Genomic DNA, 6,531 nt, shown 5'->3' on the forward strand with positions numbered 1-6,531 from the left:
TTTAACCTGACGAGCCCAAATCCTTAATTCCACCTGCCACCTCAGACCTGGTCCATCTTTTCCATCTCCTTAAATGACCCATTAACATTCTGATTGCTCAGGCAGGTACCAAGATGCTGTTACAATTCCTCTCTTTCCTTCATTTCCCCACCTCTTGTCATCTAACTCATCATAACAAGTCCTGTCATTTCTGTCTCCAAAAGGAGTATGTGTATCCTCCATTTCTCCCACCCTGATCCAATCCACTGCCATCTTTTTCTCAGATTACTGCAGCCTCCAAATGGTCTATCTCCTTTCATGTCATCTTCCAATCCATTCCCCTCAAAACAGCCAGAGTAATATTTTAAGTATTAAAAATATAGATTGTGTTATTCTGGTACTCTAAACCCTCCAGTGGCTTCGTATCTCACTTGTTGTGGTTGTTCAGTCGCTAAGTTATGTCTGACTCTTTGTGATCCCATGGACTGCAGCACACCAGCCTTCCCTGTCCTTCACTGTCTCCCAGAGTTTGCTCAAACTCAACGTCCATTGCGTTGATGATGCCATCCAACCATCTCATCCTCTATCGCCCCCTTCTCCACCTGCCTTCAATCTTTCCCAGCATCAAAGTTTTTTTCCAATGAGTTGGTTCTTTGCATCAGGTGGCCAAAATATTGGAGCTTCAGCTTCAGCATCAAAATCCAAATTCCTCATTCACCTGCACACGAGACCATGCAGGATCTGAGCCCTCCCACCCTCCAACTGCACCCCAAGTCCTCTCCTTCCTGGAGTGCCTCTGGCTCTTTTTCAAGGTCTTAAACATGGCACACTGCTCCTTGGCTGAGCCATTAATTCCTACTACTCCCTTGGTCTGGCCCACACTTCCCCCAGAACTCTACCAGGCTGGCTCCCCATCCAAAATACCGCTCCTAAAATGCCACCTCCTCAGTGAGCCCTGGGGAGCTTTACTGTACCCTGGGCATTTCCTTCATAGCAACTATCACATCAGTAATCATTTAGTCAGTTGTCTCCTTATGCAAAGTGTCTTGTGCCCTTCCAACTGAAAACTCTATAAGGGTGAGAAGCAAAGAGCTTGGGCCATAAGCAGTCAGTGAATTTTCTTTTATCATGGTAGAATTCCATGAACCTTTAGTGAAGCACAAAAGCTTACAGTCTTGTTGGAGACATGGTTTATACGTATGAAACAATTAGAAAGCAAATGCAGACGGCATAATTAGTGCAGAAGTGGGTTGCCCAGCTTGTGAATGCAGGAGTGTAGAAGAATTCACATCAGCCTCTTTATTAAGAACAAAGACAATTCATGTGCCACTTTTTCAAGGTGGAAATAAAGACTGGGGCACTGAAAAATGCAATAAAAAAGAAAGGTTTGGAAAGGCCCAAGCAAGAAGATCAGGATACCAAGAGACGCATTTTTCTCCTGTTCCCTCCCAATGCATGCATGCACGTTCAGTCACTCAGTCATGTCCGACTCTTTGTGACCCCATGGACTATAGCCTGCAAGGCTCCTCTGACCATGGGATTCTCCAGGCAAGAATACTGGAGTGGGTTGCCATGCCCTCCTCCAGGGGACCTTCCTGACCCAGGGATCAAACCAGCATCTCTCTGCATCGGCAGTTGGATTCTTTTACCACTGAGCCAACTAAGAAGCCTCCCCCATGTCCTCATTCTCTCCCAGGGTTATGCCAAAATCACCTTCGAAAGTCGCAGAAGGTTATAAACCGACATTGCTCTTTGTGGCTCTGTTTCTCACCTAACACACAAGGGAGCACTCTTGAAGGCTTTTGCCTGCACTCCAGACTTTTTAGGTTTCCAAGTGACCATGTGTAGCTGGGTGAGCAACAAAGGGGCAAGAGATCACATACAAGGTGAAACCAGAGGTCGAGGGAAAGCCGCTGGGACTCAGGGCTCATCTCAGCACGTTCTGGAACCACACTGGGTGTGTTGGGAGATCAGCCTATTGTCACCTATTCAGTAACTGCTTCTATCCACTCCAAGAGTCAGGACCCAGGGAAGAGAGGGCAGGCTGGCTTTCAGAAGCAGCCAGAGATTTGTGAGGAACCCTGCCCCTTGGCTCCCAGGCCAGGAAATGCCTGGCGGAAGGCGAGGCAGTTGAAAGCTCTCGGACGAGAGCCAGCCAGCAAGGGGCAGGGCTGCCCAGGGTGTGGGGTTCCGGGCCCAGGGAGAACATTATTTTAGACCCACAGGAAAAATAAAAGTCATGGTTCCCACCAACTGCCCAGCCCCTGGAATTGGGAATCACTAGCCACCCCTAGGCGTGTGAACACTTCCACCTCTCCTGCCCCACAGAGATGGCTCTATCCAGAGAGGAAGATGAGCCCCCAGCACGCACTCTTCCAGCACAGTCTCCATTCACAGGGCTTGCTTTTGCCTCTGGAGAAAAACTTTAGGGAAAAAAAATTTTTTTTCAGTAAGTTTCCTGGTGACCCAGTGGTTAAGAATCTGCCTTGCAATGCAGAGAACACAGGTTTGGTCCCTGATAAAGGAACTAAGCCTGCGTGCCATGTGCCAAAATGAAGATCCTGCATGCCACAACTAAGACCCACTGCCGCCAAAGAAATAAATAAACATATTCCTTCAAACGACCTTTTCTTCCCACCCACCCCCACAGGCCACAATCTCTCTCCAAGCTCAGCTTCGGCCCCTCATACTAAGAATTATACCCCAGTGGGAGCATGGACACCAGCGGCCACCACGCAGTAGGAGAGAGGAAGGCGGGAGAGAGTCGTCGGCTATCTGGAGTTCCACGGGGATGGGGAGAGGGTGGGGAGAGAGGTCTGTGGAAGGCCAGCCTTCAGGGAAACCAGCTGAGGGGGCGGGTGTGAGGTGGAGAAGGGCAGCCAGGGTGGGAGCCCAGGCCCGCCAAGGACCGGCCCTGGGTCCCGGGCCCGGTGCCCATTCTCTGATCCTCTGCATTGTTCAGCTACTTCCTCCCTGGAAGTAGTAAGCAAGCAGAGGGGGCCATGGGGGTTGTATGGTGGGGAGTGAATGGAGCAGGATGGAGTGTCCACTGGGGGAGGGGACCTCTGGTCCATTCCCACGACCAGTTGCCCTTCCGGCTGCCCTGGAGCTTTGTGGGAAAAGGTCTTGGAAGTGTTAGGGACAGTGTGTGTGTGTGTGTGTGTGTTTTCATTTTTGTCTGACTGCCTTGCTTGGCTTCAGTCACAGGACAAAGCCCTTTGAGAAAGTCACCAGTCTACATTCCCACTGGGCTGTGTCCAGAGAGAGGTGTAGGAGCCTGCCTCAGCGCCTGAGAGAAGAACCCTGGATGCCTGAGGTCCAACTCCCTGGGGGAGTCTTGGCTTCTCCTGAGTCCACATTGGCTGACTTCCTGGGTTTATGAGGATGCTTCTGGAACCTTCTACTAAGCTCCCAGGAGCTCTGTTACTAGCTGGATGTTGGAAAGGGAGTGGGAACTGGACATGGAGAGTGAAGTCAACCGTTCCCACAGCATCTCTGTAAGAAGCCCAGAATCCTTCACAGCTGCTTAGATCTTAGTGCCAAGTGGCTTGCCAAGAGATTATGTGACAGGCCAGTGCTCTGCCTTCAGGCAAGACTCCTTAAAGCACAGACTAGCAGTCCACAGGCCAAGTCCAGCCTGCAGACACATGCCTTGTTTGGTAAACACAGCACTTAAAAAGATTTTGAGAAAATATTGGGAGATTTCACACCGAGACCTCCATTTTTGAAAAGCCCGCAGGTGTGACTAACATTGTTGCCACATCCTCCCAAGATGGCTGTTCCTCCTGATCCCCTTAGCCTAGGTGCTGTATTAGGAAGAGACCTGCAGCACGGGAGCACACGTCCACGGAAACACATCTGAGAGAGCCAGCCTCACACTGAAAAAACCAAGGTCACCTCTGCAGAGTTAGGAAGGGGACCAGAAATGGAGATGGAACCAAGTTTATCTGTAAAGTTTCACTCTTGTACAAGGAGATTAAAACCTTACAAGACATGAGTGTAATTAAAATTAACAAGAAACCAAAATGCCTCAGCTAAATACCTCAGCTATGACCTCAATTTACCTTCCCAGTTATCTCAGATTACTCTCTTCCACTCAGTCTCCTGAGCACACCCTCTTTCTGCTGGTGTATCACTTTTCTCTTCTTCATACCCACAATGCCTTTCTCCTCCCCAACCCCTCTTCCTCAAAGCCAGCTCTAGTCCATCCTTCAACGCGGTAGTCTTTCAATAATTTAACTTATGCACACTCTAAACAAAAATTTATATACTCCACAATAAGGCTGGTTTGGGGGACTTTCCTGGTGGTCCGTTGGCTAGGATTCCACCCTCTCAAGGCAGTGGGCCTGGGTTTGATCCCTGGTCACAGAACTAGATCCCACATGCTGCAACTAAAGATTCCGCATGCCGCAACTAAGACCTGGTGCCAAATAAATAAATAAATATTAAACAAAAATAAAGCTGGTTGGGACTTCCCTGGTGGCACAGTGGATGAGAATCTGCCTGTCAGTTCAGGGGACACGGGTTCGATTCCTGGTCCAGGAAGATTCCACTTGCTGCAGAGCAACTAAGCCATATGCCACAACTACTGGGCCCACGTGCTCAAGAGTCTGTGCCACAGCTATTGAGCCTGTGCTTTAGAGACTGGGAGCAGCAGCTCCTAAAGCCTGAGCGCCCTGGAACCCATGCTTCTCAACAAGAGAAGCCCCAGCAATGAGAAGTGCGCACACTGCAACTAGAGAGTAGCCCCCCGGCTTGCTGCAGCTAGAGAAAGCCAAGCGCAGCAAAAAGGACCCAGCACAGCCAGAGAGAAATAAAGACATACCCCCCTAAAGATAAATAAAGCTGTTTTTTAAAAATCATGTATTCTCTTAAAATTTTTAAATAAGAAAAAAAAAAAGTTTTCCAACCAGCTTTAAATAGTAGCAAAGGATGTGATTTCTGGTATGTTGGAAATATTGACATTTAAAAATAAAACTTAAATGCATCCAGTAGAATCACAGTGATTTTATATCCATCATCAATCATTTGCAAAATACATAAGCAAACTCGTCTTTAACAGAGGAAAATTTATATCACTGCTTTTTCTCTTTGAACGCATATTTTCTTTCCTCTTCCCCCTATATAATGCTGTCCTAATAGAATATATAATTTATGCTTGAAAATCTCTTATTGATCATCAAACTATACTTCTCTACATAAATATATGTATTAATTAAAACAATAATGAATAAACAAATTGTAGTATATACATCCAATGGTATATTTTTAGTCATAAAAAGAGTTCACTCTTTTTCTCACTCATGTACTGATACATGCTACAAACATTATGCTAATTGGATGAATCTCAAAACATTAAGTGTAAGAAGCCAAGCACAAAGGGTCACATTATTATACAATCCAATCCATAGGAGATGTTCAGGAGAGAGAAATGCACAGAGACAGAGCACAGATTATTGCCAGCAGCTGAGCAGAAGGGACGGGGTGACTGTTTAATGGGTATGAGGTTTTTCTTTGGAGTGAGGGACACCCTTTGGAACAAGACAGAGGTAGTGATTGCATAATATTGTGGATATAATAAATGCCATTGAATTGTTCATTTTAAAATGGTTACTTTCAAGGACTTCCCTGGCAGTCCAGTGGCGAAGACTCCACCTTCCAATGCAGGGGGCCTGGGTTCCATCCCTGCTCAAACTAGGGTCCTACCTGTTGTGAGGTGCAGCCAAAAATTAAAAATATAAAAAATAAAATGGTTACTTTTAGTTATGTGAATTTTACCTCAATAAATTATGTTTTAGAAGCTTAAAAAATTAATGTATCCTTTTCCTATGTTTGGTGTCCATAAGTCTAGAGTCCAAAGTCTTCTTCTGGACTGACTTATTCACCATCAAAACAACAAATATATATGCAAATGCTGATGAGGAGTTATTAAACATTAGAAGTAAAATTTTATAGGAAATACATCTCATATTGAGATCGATGTATACAAGCTGGAATGGAGAAGGAACTAGCAACCCACTCCAGTATTCTTGCCTGGAGAATCCCAGGGACAGAGGAGCCTGGTGGGCTGCCGTCTATGGGGTCGCACAGAGTCGGACATGACTGAAGTGACTTAGCAGCAGCAGCAGCAGCATACAAGCTGGAATGAGGCAGTGATCCACACCAATTTTATTTCCACATTTCATTTTTATAGATGCTAATGCCGAGAGTCATATTCACATAGATAAGGGTGCAAGAGTGGGAAGTTCTGCCAGAGCCCCTCAACACCACCTTATCATCCAGCAGGTGACAACTGAATTTGTTTCACCTCCTTCAACTGTTGAAAGCAAAATATTGCAAAATCTTTGATTTGCAAAAGGATTTATTGCCCAGTCATTTTGAGTCATTCACTTTCTCAATACTGAAATCAGTCTTTTGTCTTTATATTTTTACCCACACTGCGGCACATGAAACTTCCCTGATCAAGGATCAAACTTGCACCCCTCTGCAGTAGAAGCACAGGGTCTTAACCACTGGACCACCAGGGAAGTCCTGAAATCACTCTTTTAAATT

Source organism: Capra hircus, chromosome 10, assembly GCF_001704415.2.
Source record: "Capra hircus breed San Clemente chromosome 10, ASM170441v1, whole genome shotgun sequence".
In the NCBI taxonomy this organism is placed as follows: Eukaryota; Metazoa; Chordata; class Mammalia; order Artiodactyla; family Bovidae; genus Capra; species Capra hircus.